Below are 26185 nucleotides of genomic sequence, written 5' to 3' on the forward strand. Positions count from 1 at the left end.
CCAGTACCTCTATAACTGACATTGCAAATTTTCTTCTTTACCTTAGAAGAAAGTGTGGCCTAGCTGTCTCTACGATCAAGGGGTATAGGAGTATGCTGGCCTCGGTTTTCAGGCATAGGGGCCTGGATGTATCGGACAATAAGGACCTACATGATCTTATTAGGTCTTTCGAGACCTCAAAAAGTCAGAACGCAAAGAATCCCAGTTGGAATTTGGATATAGTCCTTCATTATCTTATGTCTGAAAATTCGTTCCTGCCAATAAGTCTTCCTTTTAGAGATTTGACAAGGAAGTCTCTGTTCCTGTTCGCCCTAGCTACAGCAAAAAGGGTAAGTGAACTTCAAGCGTTAGAAGGCAGAGTGGGTTTTAAAAAGGAGGCTGCGATTTGCTCTTTTAAGCCTCTCTTCTTAGCCAAGAACAAAAACCCATCAAAACCATGGCCTAGAAGCTTCGAAGTGAAAGCACTTTCTTCTCTTACGGGAGAAGAACAGGAGAAGACCTTATGTCGTGTAAGAGCTCTAAAATTTTATTTACAAAGAAAGTCTCTTTTGGGAGGTACGCAAGAAAGTCTTTGGTGTTCGGTTCAAGGATCCGACAAGACCTATTTCAAAAAACGCCCTTACATTTTTCATTAAAGACATTATTAAGGAAGCGCATCTTAAATGTGGAGAAGAACAGTTTAGGCTCCTCAGAGTGAAAGCACACGAAGTGAGAGCCATAGCAACCTAAATGGCTTTTCATAAAACGTGGTCCCTTCAAGCCCTAATAGAGTCCACGTATTGGAAGTGTAACTCGGTGTTCGCTTCTCACTATCTAAGAGATGTGAGAGTTACTTATGAGAAGTGCTTTTCACTGGGCGTAGTATGTTTCCGCGGATTTAGTGCTGGGAGGAGGAGCTGAGGTTAATCCTAATTAGGTTAGTTAATGTAATTTTAGCATTATGGTGTTTGGTTTTTATGGTTGATTGGAAGAGGGTATAGGAATAACCCCTTTCAATTCCTAGATTTAACATGGTTAGGAGGGTCAGGTGGTCGGGATTAATTTGTGGTCTCCTCGTTGTGCATTATGTAAAACCTAAAGCTCTGTCATGTAAGAGGGCTAGCCCCCATTGATAAGATACAGGTCAGGCTCTGCCATGTAAGCGGGTAAGCCCCCATTGGCACGATCCATGCAGGCTCTGTCGCGTAAGCGGGCTAGCCCCCATTGACATGATCCAGAAGGGCTATTTGGTTATAGGTCTTTACCTCGCTGAAGCTCTTGAGGCATGCAGACTAAATGACAGTAATCATGAAGTCTTCTGCCCAGACAGGTAAGAACCAAGGAAAGATATCCTACAACAATTGTTGTTTCCCGTTATTAAATTTTTATTTTTATTTTTATTTTTGTATGTATTTAGCTGTCTCTTACCCTCCACCAAGGATGTCAATCAGCTAAGTATATATCTGCCGGGTAAGTTGCATGTATAAAAATGATATTGTTAGATACAATGAAGTTTTATACATACTTACCTGGCAGATATATACGATTAAGGGCCCACCCAGCCTCCCCTCAGGAGGACAGGTGGAAGAGAAATCTGGCTTAGAAAACGGGAAGGGTTCCGGATACCGCCACCCAGCGGCGGGAATGGTAGATCACCTGACCTACCTGTAGCGTGTACCGCGAGTTTTAATTCTGTCGGGACGACAGAGTCTATAGCTAAGTATATATCTGCCAGGTAAGTATGTATAAAACTTCATTGTATCTTAACAATATCATATTCATCAAATAAATTATTGTCCAGGGTTTACAGCGCACGTTCCAGGGTTACAGCACTTACAGCGCCGATCAGACGGAAGAACTATGACTCCAAAAATGCAAAATAATCAATATTTGAAGGTATTTTTATGAAAGATGCACTAAAAATGCAGTTTACATAGTATTCTATACACCCAAAGCATTAAAAGTAAATTTTTCTTAGGATTTTTTATGATTTTCAAGCTTACAACAATTTTCAAGAATGGAACCCCTGTTGCAAGTCAGGGACTGCTTGTACAGGCAGTCCCCGGTTATCAGTGGACTCGGTTATCGGCAATCCAGTTTTATGGTGTTTGTCCAGTCCCATAAAATTATGCGCCTTATGGCAACCATGAGGGTTTCTTATGGGGTGCCATAGGGATGCTCATGTGTGTCATAAAAGGTGCTTATGGCTCCGATAACCGGTTATCAGCGCCATAAGCCCCATTATGGCGCCATAAATTCACTGAGTTTCAGTTAATGGCAGTTTTCGCTTATCGGCACACCCCAAAAATGTTCAAGCCAGGCAAAGTTTAATTATTTTTTATGCCAAATGCATCTATAAAACTTTAATTTATTATAGAATAAGTTGGAAGTGTTGTAGAATAGTACCAAATATTTATGTAAAAACAAAAGAGTTTCTGTAATACAGTAATTATAAACTAAATAGATTCTATTTTAACATTAACAGGCATCAGTAGAAGCAATGCTCAAGACTGCCATGCAGAGTCAGCTTGATGGCGTGCGTACTGGTTTGAGTCAACTGCAGGCAGCGCTAGTGGATCTGAAGGAGATAAAATCAGGGTGCGTTAAGGACAATGATCCCTCTTTAATGGTTTGTTCCTTTTATATTTATTTATACCCAACAGTAGTTGTGTAAGCTGATCTGTCATAGAAGCTTGGCATTTCACGGACTGCGAGTCATCGTTTTTCCCCAAATATCTTCCAAACTAATTATTTGATTGAGTTGGTACTTTGACACAGTGTACAGGACACCTCCTGCTAATTTTTGGCAATATTGTCAAATGGTGTTAGTTAAGGTGTTTACTCTTGACTTTTAAAGGCAAAGTCGCATAAGTCAGCAGGACTCCTTTACAGAACCCAACATCTGCCATGACCCATCCCATCCCTCTCCCTCTCCCCCTCCTTCCCTCTCTCTCACTCTTTCTTATCGCTGTTTTACTCATCTATCATTCCAATAAGTCTCTGTAATTTACAATATGCAATAAATACAGTTTTCTATATTTTTCAGTACCAGCAGATAATGGGAGAGTTCATAATGAAAAGGCAAGGGAGGTTTGACGTAACAAACATAATACTGTAATGGTTCATTTTTCCCAGCGTTTTCTGTTAATAGTAGCATTAACTGTAGATAAAACGGATTTAATTTGGTTATCTTATCTTACCTGCTCACAGTAAGCATGTCAATACAAGGGGTAAAGATTCAAGAGATTGTGATAATCGGTACATTAAACAGGGTGAATCAAGACCCAGAGAAAGAGAACTTCTTTCTCTGGGTGTCATCAGGTAAAAAAAAAAAAAAAAAATCTTTTTACTAATCTAACGCCAGTAATTCATTTGTACCGTGCTGAGTTTAGTGAAGAGGAGAGTTTAATGCATTGTGAATTATATTACATATTTATCATTAATGTAAAGTGATTCACTATTTTCATATATGTACATACCTGTTTTTGAGATAGGTTCCAAAAAGGGATTTTGACAAAGGAAAAATCTATTTCTGGGTGAAGGCCTGTGTTGCCTTGTGAAAGTACCTTGTAACACTCATTTCAAGTATAATAATTGCTAAATATACCAGAGAAAAAAAGCTATAGGAAATGCCAGAGTTACTACCTCTGGATCAATCACCACCATAGGTGTCGGGATAAAAAACAGGGCAAAGTGGATGCCACTACCACAGACCTCCAGCCAAAGAGTCTCTCCTCTCTCAAAATCCCTCACCAGAGAGGGGCCGTTACAACGATCCCCCTCCGCTCGTCCCCGCTTCTTCTGCCAAGAACTACATTCCTGAGTACGCACCCAAGCTTGGGCCAGCTAAAGGGTGGTGAAAGGAAAAGAGAGGGATGGGTTCACTAGGCGACACAGGCCTTCACCCAGAAATAGATTTTTCCGTTGTCAAAATCCCTTTTCTGGGATTGGCCTGTGTCGCCCAGTGAAAGAGTAACAGAGAATCAGCCATACAAGCTTGGGAGATGTAGAATAAGACTAAACATTTATAATTATAAAAGGAAAAATAAAACTTTTCCTTATCTTCAAATTTTAATGACTAAGATTAACGAAAACCAAAACAGGAGTACTGGTGTAACAAACATATATGGCCAAGTTCATACCATCACCAAGAAATTCAACATAGTTAATGAATATACAGTTATATGAAAAATGGACTATGTACAATTACAGGAGTGGGCCGATAAGCAATCCAGTCGAATTAAAGAGGCAAGAAGGGAGGGAACACATGCGAGGCAGGTAGGGAAAGGGAGTACCAAAAAATAATAATAGTGAATTAATAATATCCAACTTCACAAGCTACATGATTAGGTTGTATCAGGTAAGACAACGTTTCCTGCAGCCACTGCAGAAAATTTAAGGGCCTCTAAAGACTTTAGATAGTGGCGTTTAAATACTGTCGGGGATTTCCAACCCGTATACTTTTTGAGATCATCAAAGTTCATATGATGAAAATAGTTAACTGAGGTAGCTACTGCTCGGATATCATGTACCTGAGGAACTGAATCCAGATTAGCTTGTTTAATAAAATAAAGAATTTGTTGTCTGATGCCTTTTAAGGAAATGGTTCCACCGTTCTCTCTAATAAAAAGAAGGACCTGAAGACTTATTAGAAGTCCTTGGTCAAGATAAGACTTAATGTAATAACTGGACATAATGATGGGTCTTGTGGAAGAGGGACAATCTTCATGGAGACCATCTTTTCTGAGGGTCTTCATTCTTTACCAAGAATTTCAGGTCCGGAGAAAGTAGAACTTCTCCTGACGGGAGAAAATCAATATGATTTGGTTCTCTAGAGAGAGCCGACAGTTCTGATATTCTAGCACCTGAGGCCAGGCTCAGTAAAAATAATGTTTTCCTTAGAAGGGTTATATAAGAGCACAATTCATTATCAGTATCTGAGGCTAACTTGAGTACTTCATTTAAAAACCAGGAGACCGTATGAGGTCGATTTACTGTTCTCAGCCGAGCACATGCTCTAGGTGTAGATGAGAAGTATGAATCTGTTAAATCAATGTTAAAGCCAAACTGAAAAATCTTTTTCAGGGCGGACTTAGTCGTAGTAATGGTACTAGCTGCTAGACCTTTTTCGAACAGAGTTCTAAAAAATGAATTTGCCAGATTCGTAGTCATTGTCTGAGCATCTGATTCTTTTAGAAAGATGGCTAATTTCCTCACTGCTGAATCATATTGCCGGAGTGTCGATTCTCTTTTGTCTGATTCCACAAACAATGTGTTAAGCGGGTCAATATTAGCATCTTTCTGTGCCGCAAACTTCATGAAATCCATAAAGTTAGGGCATTCAGAAACTCTTAAGGAGCTGACACAGTCTGAGTTTGTACCACCCTTAGTCAGCTTTGGTTGGAATCCTTCTGGGCTGGAGTTTCAACTCTAGTAGAAGAGGAAACCAATTGCTCTTCGGCCAGTTGGGTGCTACCAACGCTATCTGCCCTTTGAAAGATCTGAGTTTGTGTAGAACTTTCATCAAAAAAGTTTTTATTTTTTGGTGGAAACAGATAAATCTTCTGCCAATTGTTCCAGTCTATGGACATCGCATCTGTGGTGTGAGCTAGAGGATCCAAATTGGGAGCCACATAACATGGAAGTTTGTGGTTGGATTCCGTGGCGAACAAGTCCACTTGAAGGTCCGGAATCTGTAGGCAAATCCAATTGAATGATTTTGCATCCAGAGACCATTCCGATTCCAGCGGAGTTGTCCTGGATAGAGAATCTGCAATGACATTTCGTACACCTGCCAGGTGAGTAGCTGACAGGTGCCAATGACGTTTCATTGCCAGTGAGAAGATCGCTATCATCGTGGATTTATGTGACTTGACTTGGAGCCTCCTCTGTTTTTAGGCAGTGACTATCTCTGCACTGTCCAAGACTAGTCTGATATGAATATTCCTGGCCGGAGCTAGTCTTTTTAGGGTCAGGAAAACGGCCATTGCTTCCAGGATGTTGATATGAAGCTGGCGGAATACCGTCGACCATGTTCCTTGAACCTTCTTGTGTAGAGAATAGCCCCCCATCCGCTCAGAGAAGCATCCGTGTGTACTACTAGAGACGGTGGGGGAAACTGGAGTGGAACTGACTTGGAAAGACTCTTGATTGTCGTCCATGGACATAGTCTTTTCCTCAGTATCAGTGGAATCAAGGAGATCTTGTCTCTGAGTCTGCTGTTGGCTCTTTTCCGCCATACCCGGTTGATATCCTTCAGTCTTGCTTTCAACAAGAGGTCTGTTAGTGAAGCAAATTGAAGTTAACCTAGTACTCTTTCTTGGGTACGGCAAGACGCCCATCTGTTTTTTAGAAATTGCCTCGTAGCTTTCGCTATCTCTTTGCACTTGGTTGGCGGAAGAGATAGTTTGTGTGTGTTTAGATCCCACTGGATTCCTAACCATCGAAAGCGAGACGCTGGAATGAGACGTGACTTTTCATTGTTTATCTGGAACCCCAGATACTCTAGGAATTTTATTACTTTGGCTGTTGCCCTGCGACATTCCACACCTCCAACAGCAGTTCTTTTGTGGCAGAGCAAGATTCCAGTCCAGGCCTCACTCAAACTTATGCTTGGTCAGACCAATTAAAAAGACCTCTGCCAAATCTTCCTCTCAAAAGTGAAAATCCAGTCCTCCATGTACAAGTGGGAGCCAAACTTCTCCACTTTTGGGAGAGATTGGACGTCAAAGCCATAGGGCCATGGGTTTTGAAGGTTCTTAGAGATGGCTGTCAAGGAGAACCCTCCCTTAGTGTCAGCACCCATCGCATTGACAGCCTACTCAGTGGGCTCAGAGAGTTATTTGACCCTTTCAGAAGAGGTCCCTTTCTTTCTCAGAGGGTTTTTACAACTGTCTCTGTGTGGTCCCCAAGTCATCAGGGGGCTGGAGTCCTGTATTCAACATCAGTGCCTTGAATTTCTTTGCCCAGAAGACAAAATTCAAGATGGAAACAAACCGGTCAGTCCTATCCTCCATTCACCAAAGCAATTGGATGGTAACCATTGATATCCAGGACACATACTTCCATGTCCCCGCACATCTGGACCCCAGGAAGCACTATTGTGCACAAAATTCCATTCCTTTAGCCATTCAGAGAGTGAACATGAATCTGTGACAATGAAACCCTAAAGCAGTTGAAGAGATAACTAATGGAAGACTCAACAGATGTCCACTACTAATGGGTAATATGGGAACAGGTAAAGAGGAGTTAGAAGCAGGTATTTTTTCATAAGCATAAAGTCTCCAGATTCTGATATCATTAAGAAAGTAATCATAAAGTTTTTTTTTTATGGTACTTGGCTTAGAGTGTATATTAAAATGTGAAGTTAAGGAAATATGCAAAATGAATATGAGAACAAAAGTTTTAATGAAATCAGTATTCATGAATTAGTATTTCCTATAGAGTATCGTATCTTATCTACAGATTATAGCTGTCCACAAAAGAAATTCCGTACAAAAGAAGCATTTCAGCAACAGTGTTTTCTGGGTGGTTGGTTTCTGTAATCTGCAAGCCACCTCTTATAAAAAGAAAAGCTAACATTTATAGTATCACATTAGCAAAATTATCAGTTCACATAATGTTATTGAGGTAGCAACCACAAACTGCAACTGGTGCCATCCTCTATATGTAAACATTCATAGATCTGTTATATTTACTTATATTGCTATTGGGCCAACTCCATATCAAGGTTGGTTAATTGGTGATAACAATTGAATGCCATTTTTTTAGACACTTTTTTTAAATCTTAAACATGATGAAAGATTCTATACTTTCAACCCTGTTGTAACAAATTCATATTCAGTAAAAAGATAAAGGAAAGAAAGTTTTTTTCAAAGAAAGTTACAGAGGTAAAGACAGAAAAAATTGGTAGGAGAGAGAGAGAGAGAGAGAGAGAGAGAGAGAGAGAGAGAGAGAGAGAGAGAGAGAGAGCATGTTTCTGGGTAAGTGGTAGCCTAATAGATGTAACTAGCAAATTATTTTTTCAGTATGTATTATCTGGCGGTTTTGTTTGCAGTGTGAGGTTACAGCAATGCTCTGTGAATTGCATTATCTTCTACCTGTCCAATTGTGGTTATTGTTAATGTAGAATGCCATGGTTATGAAAACTATTAATCCTTTGTAAATTAACATAAGAGTCTGTACCAAAGGTTTAAGGATGATGCTACCCTTACCTGTCATAAGAGGTATACCTATGGTAGGAGGTCACTTGGGACACAGGCAAATGCCAGTGACTTATTCTGCACCCTACCATCTACTGTTATTGACTTAGGCCACTTGATACCCCGAAAAAGTTGTAAAACAGACTCCTGTCATCAACAGCAGGAAATGTAACATCATATTTACAGAGTTCTTTACCATATTCACTCCTTTCAATTGTGATCATTGCAAACTAGTGTTATGTGAATGGATGTTGATCAGTGCTAATATTGTTTGATCATTGACTAGCTAACATATACATATAAACATTAAAACATTTAGACCCTTAAACAGCTATAAGACCTCTTTTTTCCATTCTGTCCATTCTGTAAGAAGTTTATTATAAGTGACTTACCCAGTACGTAATTACATATCTATAGTTTTCCACGTACTGCAGCCTAAATTCAAATTTCGCAGGTAGTGCTTTGATTGCTCAGTGTAGGGTATACAAACTGTGCTGCCCCCTAATCGCAATATATTTATGGCCCCTTGGCTCCGGTGCTTGGCTGTGCCAAAAATTTTATAATCTAATCTAATCCTAATGGCAATATATTAGGAACGACTTAGCTAATCACCTCATTCTGTATTTTCTCGTGCTCGACTAAACATCAAGTGCTTACAGCAGCTTGTTCTTATTTTCCGGTTATATCACCCTGATTTCAGTAGAATTACACAATCACCAGAATGTGTATTTCATAGCCTTTGAGCAGGATGAGTCTTTTCTTTTGTTTATTTGTTATATCAGACAGTCCCCAGTTTGCAACAGTTCCAGCTTACAACATTCTGAGCTTACGACGCTTTTCAAATGAATATTCATCAGCAATTATTTCCCGGTTTACAACACACATTCCGTTATGATGCTTATAAAAATAGAACTAAAATAGAAACTCCAACTCTTAGGCTAGGATAAGATGGAGATTTATGATTGAACAATCTAGGCTAGGCCTAGGACCCAACCACCTAGGCTAGGCTAAGTTGGTAGGGGAAGGTTCAAACTAGCTCAACCATTGTAGAGGCTAGGCTAGCCTAAGAACTTATCCACTTAGGCTTGCTATGTAAGAATTCAACCACTTAGGCTAAGCTAAGATGGAAAAGAAGGTTGAAAAAAGACTGACAGGCCATAAGGTTCCAAACCCGGTCAGTGACCAGCTTCCACCATGTATATGCATGAGTTGCCAGATGCCACAGATTCCTAGCTTTACAATCTTCGATTATTTTGTAACTGGTTCCTAACTGGCAATGGAAGATTATCCTATTGTTAAGACCGAAGGTTTGTTAGCTATGAAAAATACAAATTTATTAAAAATTTGTCATTTTACATCATTTTCAATACACCCAAAACATCAAAATTAAGGTTTTCAATGGATTTTTGACAATGTTTCAGTTTACAATGATATTTGGCTTACAAAACGGTGCAAGAACGGAACCCCATCGTAAACCAGGGACTGCCTGTACTTTAATTCAGATTATTATCAAGTCGGTTGCTTGCAGTTGCCAGGTATAGTTTTGTCTTAAAAATAATTCCTGGATGTTACACCATCCTTTTAGGCAAAGCATTTGTATTTATGATTTGCTTACCAGGCTTAGGCTACATGCAAGCCGCTGGTTAATAATTGCCTTAAGAGTAGTTCTTGAATGTAATGCCATTCCATTAGGCCTACTTCTTTTTCATTCATGATTGTTCACTTGGCATAGACGATTTGCAAGCCACTAGTCAGTAATTACTTTAAAGTAATTCTTGAATTTGTTACATCCATTTAGACCAAAAATTTTTGCATACATGATTTACTTACTGGGTTTAGGCTATCTACAAGACGCTGGTTAATAATTGCCTTAAAGTAATTCGTGATGTTATATCATTCCTTTACGGCAAATTTTGCTTTTTAGGATTTGTTTACCCATCTAGGCTATTATTAGCAAGCTGCTGGTAAATATTTACATTAAAGTCATTCTTGAATGTTGTTGTTGTTGAAAGATTAAGCTGGCCTTATGCCAGCATGGGCTTTTGCAATAGAGTAGCCTTAGTCATTCTTGAATGTTGTTGTTGTTGAAGATTAAGCTGGCCTTATGCCAGCATGGGCTTTTGCTAATAGAGTAGCCTGTAGGTCATACTGATTATTTGCCAGTGAAAGTTGAAATTTAGGGAGATGAAAATGCACCTTTATTTGATTATATGGATGTGATAACCTTGACCTTACATTCTTTTAACCCAAACGTTTACAATTAGGCAAAAGTTTTTTTTTTAGTTTCTTTTGTTCACCGTGCTGGGATACTCATCACTTTCCTTTTTAGAGAACTGAAAAGTGTAGGGGTTGGAATGTAGTAAGCGGGCAGAAACATTCTTGTCAGTCAAGTATCGACTGCTAGTTCTGGCTTTGGCAGTACTTTGGAATGTTACAGAGAAGGTTCATGTGGCCTTGGCATATGGATGTAGTTTTTCTTGGTGTCCAGTTTGCATGGTAGTGCAGACTGGGAGCATAGCTCACTTGCCTCAACTGGTGGTGTCCGCAACCGGGTACTAGATTCAATTTGATTTATTCTTGAAAACTCACGTAATGAATTCATATTATGATTTCTTTTTGAATATTTTTTTTGGTAATCAGTTATTTGTAAATATTTGTTTTCTCTTATATCACTACGTAATTAGAGAATAAAAGCAATAGCCCTACAATATTAGAGTTGGATTTGCTCTGACACTTTAATGCTAAATTACTTTTTTATATAAATCTATCTTTTATTTTAGAAGGTACACATACATTTATGTTATCTTAAATTACATCCATGCCTGAATACATATATGGAATGCTAATGTTATTCATACATTTTATGCATATTTTTATGCCTAATTGCTAGAAATTCCAATAACAATATAAAAATTAGTTGGTAATCGATTACTGATTGATTATTTTTCATGAAAAAAGCTGTAACCAAAATTACAAAAGATCAGTGAGGCACCTACCACTAGCCTTCACCCGCCACTGCACGCACAAGAGCCCCTGCCACTTACCTCCATCCACCTCCTAGTTCTTGGCTGCCTGGTACCAGTTCCCTCCTACTATTAGCCCTCTATCTTATTCAATTTGCTCTTGTGCCTGGCTCCATTGCTTCCTTCCTATAACCTTTGCCAGCTGTTTATTTTAGCTGTCATGAATTTATCCTTGCAACAGTGAAGTGTTGTGCTGTGTAGGAGGTGGCTTACTCTGCAGGGTCAGAGAGGTTTTTTGGCTGCTCCTCTGATGCTAACTCATACTCCTAGTGTCAGCCAGCCCCATAGCTTCCAACTCTCCCGGCACTCGGCTCCTCTGGCACCAGCTCATGCATCAAGTGTCCACCAGCTCCTGAACGCCTACCTCACCTGGCGCCAACTCATACTCCGATTGTTCACCAGCTCCCAAGTCCCTAGCTCACCTAGCACCTAGCTTGTCTGGTGCCAGCTACAGTCTGGCTCTAGCTCTTGCTACAAGCTCCCAGTAGCGCTCCCCAGTTCGGAAGTAGTACAGAGCTCTCTGTCCAGTTGGAGTTTTTCAGAATTCCCTGAGCTGAACAGGAATTAGAGGGCCATCCATAACCTAGTGAGTTATGGCAAGAACCCATCCTCTGTCTAAACGTGTTGTCTTCCATTTTAAATGGACTTCATTTAGAGACACACTCAGTTGTGGAGTGCTTTTTGCCTACTTTGAGTGAAGGTTATCGGTGGGGGTTCGTTCACGGTAGGCGGGTGCTGAATAAGTGAAAAGTGCCATTAATCGAAACACTGTGATTTTTGGCGCTTATGGCGCCGAGTTTCAATTCATGGCACCTCTATTAGGTGTGTCATGGTGCCATAACTCATATTATCAGCACCTTATGGCACCATAACTCTATTATTGGCACCTTATGGTGCCATAACTCTATTATTGGCCCATTATGGCACCATAAATCAGCAATTTTATGGCACTAGACAAGTGCCATAAAATCAGATCGCCATTAACAGAGTCCACTGATAACCAGGGACTGCCTGTATTGACGTACCGGAAGTGTAAGATATCTTTTCTTCTTACTTTTTTCTATGAAAGCTTAAAATGTCAAAATTTTTTCAGTATCTCAAGACAATATTTAGAGATTGGCATGGCATCACGGAAGGAAGCACAGGCTCTTCTCATACTATCTCTTCACCTTTTCAGTAAGGTGCTGAGTTTGGAGAGCCGGGGATACAATGTATCTGGAGCATCACACTTTCACAGTGGATGGGTCATGACTATTTCCAGTGTAGGTGACAGTGTTTTTTGTTTTTTAAGTTTTTGGTGGCTCTCTTGACTGATAGGAAACAACAAGCCTTGTTTTCAATACTAGCAACTTTTCATTACATGGCTTAATGTTTTGGAGTAGAATATGTCCATGGTCCCATCTCCTTTCAATTTGGAATGGCTGTGTAATTACTGGGGAAGTCACTTATACAAAAATGACATTTTTATTATAATATAAAGTTTTGTATACTATGTACTTACCCAGTATACATGATCAGAGCCTTCCTTTTTCCCCTCAGATGGACATTATGCACAAAACAGTATGAGGTGATTAGCTAAGTCGTTCCAAATACTATTGCCGTAAGGGGCTGGCACTGTATAGCTACACTAAGCAGTTGAATCGCTATTTGTGAAATTTGAATTTATGTTGCCTTAAGTGGAAAAATATAGCTACGTATTTAATTACTTGGTAAGTACTTATGTACAAAATTTTCTCTTATTATAAAAAATGTTATGTTTGTTGCTATAGATGTTAGTTTATTTTTTATAAGAGGTGGCTTACAGATTATAGAACAAAACCATAAACACTTTCTGAAATGTTTTGTATTGATCTTGTGAATAGTCATGTCTCTTGGTAAGATACGATAATCTATAGGAAATACAAATTCATGAATACTGACTTCATAAGCACTTTTATTCTCATTAATTTGCATATTTCCTTAACTGCACTTTTTACACTCAAACCCGGTATCATCAATAACAAAAACTTGACAGCCACTTTCTTAATGATATTATGCTCAAGAAAAATACCTGCTTCCCACTCCTGCTTCCTGTTCCCATGTGCCTTTACGGTGCGACATCTTATAGGTCTTTCGTCAGTTACTTGTTCAACTGCTTTGGGGTTTCATAGTCACACATTCATGTTCACTCTCTGGATGGCTAAGGGAATGGACTATTGTGCATGATAGTACCTCAGGTTTGTGCTCCAGGGCAGAGTCTTTCAGTTTTGAGTTCTGTCCTTATGTCTTTCTGTAGCTCCTCAGATGTTTACATACTTGTGTTCACACCCCTCTCGCGAAGTGGCTCCACCTCATGGGCACCAATGTCTCCTTGTATGTAGATGATTGGCTTCAATCTCCATCAAGGGAAAAGTGCACAAAGGAGGACCTACACTGTCCAACAAGAGAAGACACTCCTCCTCACCCAGGAAGCTGGATTACTCATCTGGCTCTGATTCAAGTGAATCTTTATTTGTGGATGATGATTGACTCTCTTGAGTTTTCAGACTTTTCCGTCCCCCAGAAGAGTCGAGACAGTTTGAAGAAGTTCTCTCTCTCTCTCTCTCTCTCTCTCTCTCTCTCTCTCTCTCTCTCTCTCTCTCTCTCTCTCTCTCTCTCTCTCTCTCTCTCTCTCTCCAATCCTGTTCGGCTAACAGGTGAATGAGTCTCGTAGGAACCCTCGCAGTCATCGAGAAGTTCATCAGTCTAGGAAGACTCCACATGAGGTACTGCAATTCTTCCTGAAGGCTAGTTGGAAGAGGAAAACGTGTTGGGAATTGTTCGTATTTTCAATAATTCCAGATATCAAGAAGGCCCCACGGTGGTAGCTATTAGAAAGAAGACTTTTAGAAGGGAAGTCACTCCTTCCTTTGAACCCCAGCCTAGCCTTGTACTCAGACACATCAGATCTGGGTTGGGAAACTCTTCTGGAAGGCATAGAAGTTTCCAGGATTTGGTCCCCAGAAGAGAGGAAACATCACATCATCATGAGAGAATTGAAGGCAATACATGTAGGCCTTCAATCATTCGCAAAAACAACTTTAAGTAAGGCAGTAGCCATCCACTCAGTCAACAACACTGCTCTGTCTTACACACAGTATTCATTCAGAGCAAGTGGAGTGTGTTAGCAGATGAGCTAAGTCGTATCAGATAGGTCCTTCGTATGAGTGAACTCTAGATCCACAGGTATGCACTGACCTGTGGAAAATGGAAAACCATCAATAGACCTGTTTGCAATGTTGCAGAACCATTGCCTCCCAATGTCTTGCTCTCCAGCCGCGGACCTGCTGGCATGGGCTACAGATTCCATGCTCCAGGCTTGGTCAAAGTTGGACCTGTATGCCTTCCTGTTATTCAAAATGGTCAGGGAAGTTTTAAAACAAGTTTTTAATCCATCGCAATAAATTTGATGACCCTAGTAGCTCTGTTTTAGCCTCAGAAGCAGTGGTTCCCGGACCTCCTCAGGCTCCTAGTAGACTTTCCAAGATTCCTGCCACAGAGACCAAGTCTTCTCAGACAGCTGCATTTCCAACAGTTCCACTAAGGACTATCTGCTCTTGCTCTGAAAGGCTTCAGACTGTCAGGAGACTTGTCAGAGAGAAGGGCTTTTCAAGACCAGCTGTAGAGGTAATTGCAAAGTGTAAGACATCAGTCTTCTTGTAGGTTCTACTAGTCCAAGTGGACTGTATTCTGCAGCTGGTGTAGAAGACATAGTCTCTTCTTCTTTAACCACTGTAAAGCAAACTGCAGATTTTCTGCTATATATTAAGGACTTAGAGGTTTGTTTTCTTCTATTATCAAAGGATACAAAGCCATGCTGGGCTCTGTTTTTTAGACACAGAGGCCTGGATCTATTGTCTAATCAGCATATTAGCAATTTAATTGTTATTTGACACGGTTAAGCAGAGGAAGACAGACTCAGTCACCTGGAACCTGGACATAGTTCTTTGTGGTTTTCGGGCCCTCCTTTTGCGCGACTTCACTCCGTTTCCTTCAAAGATTTAATGAGGAAAACTCTTCTTCCATGATACAACCAAAAGAGTCTGCGAGCAGCAGTCCATAGATAAGTATTGGATTCACTCAAGGGGACACAGTCTGCTCATTTATTCTTGGTTTTCTGGCTAAGCACAAGATTCCTTCCAAGCCCTGGCCTCATTCTTTCATCATCAAGAATTTGATGGAGATTCTTGGCCCAGAAGAAGAGAGAGCTCTTTGCCTTGCAAGGGAACTGAGGTATTACCTGAATAGGACCGAGAGGATCAGAGGCCCCTCTACTAACCTCTAGTGCTCTGTAAAAAATCCTTCCTGACTACTATCCATGAGTCACACTCAAGAATTTGGGAGGACATTTTACCTGCCTTATAAGTTAAAAGCCACAAGATTAGCGCTGTCGCTACCTTGTTGGCTTTTAAACATAACTTTTCTATTTCTGTGATTTTACTTTTCACTTATGCGAAGTGTAAATCAGTATTTGCAACACATTATTTATGTGAAATGGATAGTGCTTAAAAACTGGGTCCATTGTTTGTGGCTTACATGGTGTTGGGGGATGAAGCATAGGCGATATACCTGTGACATATTCTTATCTCTTACCTTGATAAAGGTGTCGAGTCTTAGGGAGTCTGGGATACTGTGTACCTGGAGTACCCACAAGTTTTTAGTGGATGGTTTGTGGTTTTTATTTTATGCATAAGTGACACCATTATCTGTTTTTATTTTGTTTTTTATTTATTTTTTATTTATTTATTTATTTTTTTTTTTTTTTTTTTGTGGGGGGGGGGTACTTGAGGCCAGGGCAAGGGCACTTTGATTGCTTTGTAGCCATCGGAATATTCAGCTTCAAAGCTTCCACTTAAGTAGAGGTGCTCCATGGTTATACCGCCACGCTACAACAGGTTAGATGAGCACCAGCTAGAGGGCAGTATCTACCTGCAGTAGCTCACTCTTACCAGGTAAGGTTACCAACAAGCATTTCTGGGCTCAGCTCGTGTCGCTGCGCGAAATATCCTTTAATCTATTATTTCTAGGGTAAAATGTACTAACACATACCAGAGAATAAATAAATAAAGAAAAAGGTCAGTACAACTGACTCGCTCACCCATCCAAGAGGGTGTCGGTATGAACACTATGGCGAGTGAGACCACTACCACGAGCCGAATGCCAATAGAAATCTCCCACTACAAAATCCCCACAAGAGGAGAGCCGACCCACAGAGTGGGCAGCACCTACTACTACTCCATCCCCATGCTGCCGACTGCTGCGCCTCTGGTGGACATCCTTTTCAGTTAGCGCCACACGGTATACACGTGCCCTTTTTTACTCTGTGTTATTTGTGCCCTTTTCTTTAGATTTATTTATCATGGAGCGTGCAGCCATCGCAGCAGCTAAGTTAAGTACTCAGTGTTTTATTGCTAATTGGATTTTTTCCGGCCCTGAGCCCGTATTTGCCGTTTTTTTAGGTATAAATACGAACTCTGGTCGGAAGCATGGCAGCATGGTTCTGCCTCGTGGCGGGTTTCGCCGTATTCTTGGTCTCCCATACCCAGAACATTCCCTTACTTTAGTACGCTCTATTTTATCATCCGTTTCGTTTTAGGGTACAGTCTACACGGTTTTTTTGTCATGCATGCATGTCTTTTACCTTATGTAGGCTCCTTCTATCCAGACCCCTAGCCACGGCTCTTAGTATCGGCCCCGGCTAGCTTTGAGGGGTAGACTTTCCTTCGGGTTAGTCGTACACTCCTGGATTTGTTTCTCCTACTATTTTGTTTTCTTCCTTTCATGTTTTTATTCATTTTTATATATTATATTATATTATGTTTAGGTTAGTGTAGGCGTCTGGCTTCATTTAGCCTAGGTTAGGGCCCATAGGGCCCATATGCTACCGCTCCTCAGTTCGGTGGCTTCCCGATAGCATCTCTCTGATAGCCGGTTGTGTTTTCTAGGCCTTATTGTTTCATTGTTTTGTGTTATTACCGCCCCGTGGTCACTACGTGATCACGGAGCAGCCAGACGCCTGTCCAGTCATCTTCCCCCTCCCGCTCTTCCATAGAGTCGGGGGGTTGGGTTGGTCTACCCATGCTCGCTCCGCATACCCGAGCCTGCCTCCCTCTCCCCCCAGGCGGAGGGAGTAGAGGGACGGGACAGACCCAGACTGGACTCGACCTCTCCAGCTTCTCGGTCCGGCCGGATGTAAAGGTGGGGGGGACTGGCCCTTTCCCCCCTCCCCTCCGTCGCTACTCCGTCGCTCCGTTGCTAGCCCGAGTCTGTTTGTCCCTCTCACCCTTTCCCACCTTACTGGGGCTCCTTTGCCACCGGAGCCCGGCATCCAGCGGAAGGTGCTAGTCCACCCAGCAGGGTGGACCGGGATATACAGTTTGGTCTCTACTAACCACTCCGTCTCGCTGAGTCACGACACTCTCCCGCCACGCACTGGACTTAGTCCGGTACGTTCGTATTTTATAGGTTTAAGTTCTGTTATGTTAAACTAGTAAGTTTTTTATCTTAAGCTACCTTAAAACCATCCCCCCTCCCTCCTTACCTGTCTCACCGGATCTCTCCGGGGTATAGCCTATTCAGGCGTTAAGGGAGGGGTTATGCCAAAAATTTTTTCCGAGCTCCGGCATGCAACGGAGTTCTTCTGTCCTTTAGCCTGTAAGTGATAGCCTTTAAGATACTCATGTGTCTTTTCACTACAGACCACCAACTGTGAGCATCCGGGATGCACCGCCACAACTTCAAGACCCATGTGGACATGAAGTTTGCCGTCCCATGCTCCATGCGCGACTCCGCACGGGGACATCCAGGTCTGGTATCACGAGACGTGCACCATCGTTATGATCTGGTGAGCCAGCTTTTAGACGGGGTAAGTATTCCAACTCCGTTAGCCAGTCCCCATTTTTGTTATAATTCTTAAGTTTTCTAAATTCAATCTCCAAACTTAAGATAAAAATTCATGGGTTTGCAGCCCCTATAATTTTAGTTAAGCTTTTAATTTAGTTTAGTTTTATTTTAAGTTTTAATCTTAAAATCTAATCAATACCCTCTCTCCAGGCTCCGGCTGTGAGGGATACCGCACTGGCACCCTGCGGGCCTGGGTCGGCGGTTTTGGGAAGAACGCCGCCAAGGGTATGCCCTACATTCTTGAAAAGAAGTTGGCGGTACTGATCTTCCCCGGAGGCAAGTCAACAGGCTACGTCGACCCAGCAGAGGCGGCCCGACTATCGCTTTCATTCAGCAACAGCTTGCTGCCTCGTTGACGGATCAGGGCCAGGACATCTCCTCGGAAGTCGCGACATTGGACATTAATATTGAACCTATGGTAGGTGTAGACGACCTGTTGGTCGAGGTAGGTACGTTGGACGCCCAAGGGAATGCCTTGGGTGCCACTGGATCTTCTTACCCCTGCAACCTCTCCATCCTTCCAAGGCTTTACAAGTACAGAATTATATACTTTCTCCTGACGCTTCCGTTAGACCCAAGGTCAAAGGTCAAGCTGTAAAAACCTTGACTAAGACGTCGTCGTCGTCTAAAAGACGACGCGTCGGCGTCATCTTCTTCTCGTAAGTCTCCGGCTAGAAATCCCGGAGCAGAGAGGTCTAAAGCTTCTGGGTCCGGCTCTAAATCCTCTAGGAGTAGATCCTCCAGGGAGAGATCACACACTCCAGCGGAGTCGACAGTTCCACTACCCTTGGTTCCGGTTCAGAGCCACCCTTCCACCTCCGCAGCAGCTCCGGCTTTGGATTCCAACGCTGGTCTGTTGCACAATGGGCGATCTGGTTGGTTCTCTGAAAACAGTATGGAACAAATGTTCTCCCGGTTGTCTGATAGGATCAACTCTCAGGACAACATTATAGCCGGACTGAGCCAAGCTCCACTAGCTTCTCCCCCACCTTTCAGCACAGGGGGAGCCCAATTACCTCCGTATGGACTCTCTACTCCGTTCTCAATGAACAATCCTTGGAGAGTAGCGTCATACGCCCTTCCAAGACGGGCTTATCTCTATCCCGGAATGTGGAACTCGGAGGATTGAAGACTTCGAGTTCTACCCGGAAGACCTTCAGCCTCCGTTCATCGGCTACGCCAGGCTCACCGCCTCGGCCATGACTCGGGACGATAAGGTACCGAAAGAGACAGTCCTCTATTCACGAGACCAGGCTCAGAGAGAATGGCTCAGGTGTCTAGAGGACATGGATTGTTCCAATACAAAGATTCAACCATTTAAGAGTCCTTTTACGATCTTTACAATGGAAGAGAGTACCCCGCTCCCTTTCTTGACAAAGATCGCTACAACCACCATTCCAGCAGCCCAGAAGGGGTATTCAATGCCTCAGCTGAAAGAAGCGGACCTACGTCTCCTTTACTTCCCTCAGCCGTGAGTTGTGGGAGATTTGCCCAACACCTTTTCAGCGGGCAAACTCAAACCAGACTGTGCTATGGAGCAGTTTGGTGAGAAGCTACCTAGGCTTCCGGATAGCCTTATTCAGGCGGAATTTGATGCTAAATCGAGGTTAGCCAGGTCTATTAATACCATGGCTATGACCGAGGTGGCTACCATTTCCTATGGTTCTGAGCCACTCTTTAAGCTTCTCACCAAGCTCTTGACTCAAACGGTGCAGTCTGATATGTTGAGTTCGCCACGGCTAGGACGAATTGTAGGAAACATGTCCTCCAAGAAGCACAATTCGGCATGAGCCGAATAAGTTGCTTACATCTAGCATCTGGGGAGCAGACCTCTTCCCAGAGGCGATGGTGAAGGAGGTCCAGGCAGAGGCTACGAGATTAAACCAAAGCTTAAAGATCGTTGGGGTCTTACGGCCAAGAGACGCCAAGATCAAGTGGTCAGGGGTAAGGCTCAAAGGAAACCCAGACGTTTCCAGCCCTACCAGAAGAAACAGCCACGCTTTTACTCAGCAGGTTCCAGCTGTCCCGTTGGTGCAAGCAGCCCACCTTCTACCTCCAAGGCTCAGTCGCAAGCCAATCTATGTTATTTCCCCCCCCCCCCAGCCTCAAACCCTCCACCTCTTACGCTCTCTCTCCAGCCTACAATCAAGTCTTCGAGGGTCAGGCTTCCAGAAGTATGACCGCTCGGGTAAGGGAGGCAGAGGTAAGCGATCCTTTCGTGGGAGAGGATCGGGAGGGCTTCATAGAGAAAGCATTTCAGGGGAGGCCGAGGGAGGCTACCAAAACCAATGAGGATTTTCAGGTAGGAGGGAGACTGTTTCACTTCCGCCACCGGTGGAACTTCAGCAAGTGGGCGCAGAGCATTGTGTCAAAAGGCCTGGGTTGGAGCTGGATAGCGGACCCGCCCCCATCCAGACCTTTCCGCCGAACTTCCATCCAAAGAATTGACGGAGTATGCGGAGGACCTCCTTCAGAAAGGAGCTATAGCGAGAGTCAACAGGTTAAAATTTCAAGGACGCTTATTCAGCGTGCCAAAGAAAGGCTCACAAAAAAGAAGGGTAATCTTAGACTGTCCCGCTTAAACTTAGCCATTCGCTGCGACAAGTTCAAGATGCTCACGATCTCGCAGGTACGGACCTTACTTCCCCGCCCCGTGGGCCGTCACCCCCACTCTATCGATCTTACAGACCGCTTACTATCATATCCCTATTGCAAGACACTTCCGTCCGTATCTGGGCTTCAAAATAGGAGACCAGACATTCTCCTTCAAGGTAGTTCTTTCGGCTCAACGTAGCACCCAGGGTGTTCACGAAGTTGGCGGAAGTGGTGGTCAACAACTAAGGTCGCAAGGGGTTATGGTAGTAGCGTATCTCGACGATTGGTTAATCTGGGCTACCAAGACGAGGAATGCCACAAAAGCAACACTGAAAGTGATTCAGTTCCTGGAATATCTAGGTTTCAAGATAAACAGGACAAGTCAAGACTCACTCCAGAGTCAAACTTTCAGTGGCTGGGCATTCAATGGAATCTATCCTCCCATACTCTGTCGATTCCATCAACCAAGAGGAAAGAAATAGCGAAGTCAGTCAAGCAATTTCTGAGTCACAAACTGGCGTCGAGAAGAACTCAGGAAAGGATCCTGGGTTCACTTCAGTTGCTATCAGTGACAAACATCTTGATGAAAGCCAACTGAAAGACCTAACCAGAATCTGGCGCTCACGAGCAAATGTCAGGTCCAGGGACAAATTATCCTCAGTCCCTCAGATTCTACGGAATCGACTTCGCAGTGGGCAAAGTCAAGAACTTATCGGTTTCAGTACCCTTCAGTTTCCCCTCTGGGGATCACCATCCACACAGACGCTTCATTAAGCGGTTGGGAGGATATTCCCAGTTCAAGAAAGTTCAGGGAACTTGGTCACTTCAGTTCCGTCAGTTCCATATAAACGTACTGGAAGCAATGGGCAGTGTTCTTGACCCTAAAAAGGTTACGTCCGCCAAAGTACTCCACATAAAGCTAGTCTTGGACAGCGCAGTGGTAGTACATTGTATAAACAGGGGAGGCCAAATCGCGCCATCTAAATCATGTCATGGTAGCCATCTTCTCCTAGCGGACAAGTTCAGTTGGCACCTCTCCTCCACCCATATAGCTGGAGTGAGAAACGTCATAGCAGATGCTCTATCCCGATCAGTACCTCTAGAGTCGGAATGGTCACTGGACAACAGTTCGTTCCAATGGATTCTTCAGAGAGTTCCAGGCCTACAAGTGGATCTTCTTCGCATCCCAAGCGAACCACAAACTCCCATGTTATGTGGCCCCCAACCTGGACCCTCTGGCCTATGCCACGGACGCCCTGGCCCTAGACTGGAACACTGGGAGAAGATTTATGTCTTTCCTCCAGTGAATCTTCTCATGAAGGTACTGAACAAACTCAGGACATTCAAGGGTCAAGTGGCTCTAGTAGCCCCGGACTGGCCGAAGAGCAATTGGTACCCTCTAATTCTGGAACTGGGTCTTCGCCCTCTTCGGATTCCCAGTCCCAAGCTCTCCCAGTCAGTACAAACGAAGACTGTGTTCGCTTCCTCAGGAAATTCTCAAAACCCTAACTTTATGGATTTCATGAAGTTTGCAGCGAAAAGGGATGCGAATATTGACCCTCAAAATATTCTCTTCTTGGAATCCGATAAAAGGGATTCAACTTTGAGACAGTATGATGCTGCTGTCAAAAAGTTAGCAACCTTCCTGAGAGAATCAGATATTAGAATCATGACAATCAATTCAGCTATATCCTTTTTCAGATCTTTATTTTTTGAAAAAGGCTTAGCAGCTAGCACCATTCGACAAAACAAGTCAGCCTTGAAAAAGATTTTCAATTTGGTTTCAACATAGACTTGACAGATTCCTACTTCTCGTCTATTCCCAAGGCGTGTGCTAGACTTAGACCTTCTGTAAGGCCTACGTCAGTATCATGGTCTTAAATGATGTTCTAAAGCTGGCTTCAGAAACTGATAATGACACATGTTCTTTTATAATGCTCTTAAGAAAAACTCTATTTTTATTAAGCTTGGCCTCAGGAGCTAGAATTTCAGAACTGTCGGCATTATCCAGAGATCCGGATCATATTCAGTTCCTTCCCACAGGGAAGTGCTACTTTCTCCGGAACGTAGTTTTATAGCTAAGAATGAAGATCCTTTGATGAGGTGGGAACCATGGAAGGTACTACCCCTTCCACAAGATATATCTCTTTGCCCAGTATCGACCTTACGAGCCTTTCTGTCTAGGACCTCCTCATCCTCATCGGGTCCTCTCTTTATGAGAGAAAAAGGTGGTACTTTATCTATTAAAGGCATCAGGCAGCAAATCTTGTACTTTATAAACAAGCCAATCCTGACTCTTTTCCAAAAGCACATGATGTCAGGGCAGTAGCCACCTCAATTAACTATTTCCAACATATGAACTTCGATGAGTTGAAAAAATATACTGGATGGAAATCGCCGACAGTATTTTAAACGTCATTACTTAAAGTCCTTGGAAGCTCTGAAATTTTCAGCAGTGGCGGCGGGTAACATAGTTTCCCCGACTCTGCCTAATCTTTAGTAGAAAGATCAGTCCTCCTTCTACCTGTCTCACCCAACAGTTCGTCTATTCCTGCCTTGTTCATCTACGGTTACCTTGTGTCTTAGCTGCTTTTATGAAGATATGGTGGGTGTCCCTTATTTTTTTGCTAGGGACACTCACAATCGATTGTATATATTGATCTCTTGGATGTGATCCCCTTATTTTTATGCTAGGGGATACATCTTAATTGTAATGGTTACGGGTTTTGTATATTAAGTTATATACATTCCTTTATATATTGTTATTATTGAAGTTTGTTCTGTTCAACTTATTGTCTTAATTGCTCTAGAGTTCTTGATACATATCAATACACAGATACTATTTCGGAACATATATGCCATGTAAGCCCTGTATATATGTAAATTACCATTAAGTTAAGAAATATTATTAGCATTAAGTTTAATTTAAACAATATTTCTATTTTGTATCATTGTGTATATGTATCTTTATTAGCAATTATATTCTTTTATTTTATTTTATCTTTTATTTGAGACCTCTTTTTTGTTTTGTTGAATTTTATTTACAATCTTGTGCTATTTCTCTGGTACGATTTCGCGCAGCGACACGAGCTGAGCCCAGAAAAGGATTTTGACGTAAGGAAAAATCTATTCTGGGCGATTGGCTCGTGTCGCCAGCGAAATCCCCCACCCTACCCATCCATCGCTCAAGATTGTTTCCCTGCTAACTTCAGGATGGCCACCAGAGGCGCAGCAGTTCGGCAGCATGGATGGAGTAGTAGTAGTTGCTGCCCACTCTGTGGGTCGGCTCTCCTCTTGTGGGGATTTTGTAGTGGGAGATTTCTATTGCATTCGCTCGTGGTAGTGGTCTCACTCGCCATAGTGTTCATACCGACACCCTCTTGGAGGGTGAGCGAGTCAGTTGTACTGACCTTTTTCTTTATTTATTTATTCTCTGGTATGTGTTAGTACATTTACCCTAGAAATAATAGATTAAAGGATTATTTCGCTGGCGACACGAGCCAATCGCCCGAAATAGATTTTTCCTTACGTCAAAATCCCTTTTTACCAATGCTAGCTATTTCTCTATTTCAAATTCATTATTACTGAATGTTTTGGTAAAATATTTGTATTCCACCTCCAGTCAATATGGGATTCAGCTATGTAATTAGTATGTGGTAAGTTACTTAATATATGAATATGTTATTTTTATAATAAAATTACTATGAGACTCACAGCTGGTGTCCTGGTGTTTTTCTGGAATTGAATTTTATCAACGTACCTGACAAAGATGACACTTTGTCACAGGGGTATCTTATGTCCTAGGTAATTAAATAAGTGTAACACCAACTTCTTGTAGACATCGCCAGCAAATTCAGAGGAATGTCTTTCGAAGATATAATGACGTAACTTATGATGTCATTAACTGGCCTCCTTCTCGATGGATAATTGGCTATTCGTGAAAAGTCTCCACTTCTGGCAATTAGTGAATACAACCAATACTCCTTGTTGACACTTTGTAGTTATGGTAGTAGTAGTAGTAGTATAGTAGTACTAGTAGTATATAGGATTTATGCCATGAGGTCGAGTGCTAGAATCCTTGAAGAAAAGGGTTTCCACAAGTAATCTGAAAAATTACTTTTTATCGTTATTTCTCCATTGAAAAATTATATAATTAAAAATTAATTAACAAAGCGAAGAAAACGTTTGGCATTCATCGTAGATAACTCCTTTGATATTTTTCCTAATATGACAGTGACAATCATTGTAATAGATAGACAATAGCATAGGATTAGATTGGATTATAGAATTTAGACTTCAAGTCAAGCACTGGGGCACCTATAGAGATCATTCAGTGATGTATTATAACCCATGACTTTTTTTATGCAAGGCAGTTTTTAATGTTTTTCCGCAAGTTAATTTACTAAGAAATCAACAACTATTACTTATAGAGCTTATAATTATCTTTCTGCACCTTATGGAAGTCAACAAATACAAAAACGTGGTAGCCTTGGATGTCCAGGTGTACTCCTTACCCAAAAAAGGGCCCATATTATTCCTTTACCTGTTCAACGCTTATGTAGGGTTTTCCATGGGGCTCCTCACTTCTAAACAATTGTGCAGTCAAATCACAAATTTGACTTGCAAAAAGCTGTCCTGCAACCACAGGGACAATGACATATCATAGCCGCCATTCTTGAAGCCTTGACAAGATACGAATATTCATTCAGAATTTCAGAGACTTCTGTTTGTTGTCATCACCTTGTGGGAGGGGTTGGGATGTCATATGTTTTTTTACGTCACTATAACTTTGAACCCATACATTAGATTGTTCTGCCACTGCTTCAGCTGCTATGTACTCTTTGATTTATACTCTTATATAAGTAATAAAGAATGCTGCCAAAAATTAGGTAGGGATGAAATATATTTCTGGGCTCAGCTCGTGTCGTGCGCGAATATCCTTTAATCTATTATTTCTAGGGTAAATGTACTAACACATACCAGAGAATAAATAAATAAAGAAAAAAGGTCATATAACTGACTCGCTCACTCTCAGAGAGTGTCGGTATGAACACTATGGCGAGTGAGACCACTACCACGAGCCAATGCCAATAGAATTCTCCCACTACAAAATCCCCAAGAGGAGAAGCCGACCCACAGAGTGGGCAGAACCTACTACTACCTACTCCATCCCATGCTGCCGACTGCTGCGCCTCTGTGGTCTTCCTTTTCAGTTAGCGCACACGAGACACACGTGCCATTTTCTTCTCTGTGTTTTTGTGCCCTTTCCTTTGGATTTTATTACCATGGAGCGTGCAGCCACCGCAGCAGCTAAGTTAAGTACTCAATGTTTATTGCTATTGGTTTTTCCGGCCCTGAGCACGTATTTGCCGTTTTTAGGTATAAATACGGTCTCCAGGTCGGAAGCATGGCAGCATGGTTCTGCCTCGTGGTGGGTCCGTTCTGGGTCGCCCATACCCAGAACTT

At 42.2% G+C, this 26185-nt stretch overlaps 1 protein-coding gene and 1 long non-coding RNA gene across 3 annotated transcripts in view; both read left to right on the forward strand.

Moving 5' to 3' along the window:
- The window catches only part of LOC135217513 (U11/U12 small nuclear ribonucleoprotein 48 kDa protein-like), a 251591-nt gene that overhangs the window by 3305 nt on the left and 222101 nt on the right, over positions 1–26185 (forward strand). The window lies entirely within an intron of this gene.
- LOC135217070 (uncharacterized) overlaps positions 2460–26185 on the forward strand; it is a 40866-nt gene continuing 17140 nt past the window's right edge. Inside the window, exon 1 of the long non-coding RNA XR_010315037.1 lies at positions 2460–2577. This is a non-coding gene — a long non-coding RNA (uncharacterized LOC135217070). The remainder of the gene's footprint in view (positions 2578–26185) is intronic.

This window comes from Macrobrachium nipponense, chromosome 7 (genome assembly GCF_015104395.2).
Source record: "Macrobrachium nipponense isolate FS-2020 chromosome 7, ASM1510439v2, whole genome shotgun sequence".
NCBI classification, from domain to species: Eukaryota; Metazoa; Arthropoda; class Malacostraca; order Decapoda; family Palaemonidae; genus Macrobrachium; species Macrobrachium nipponense.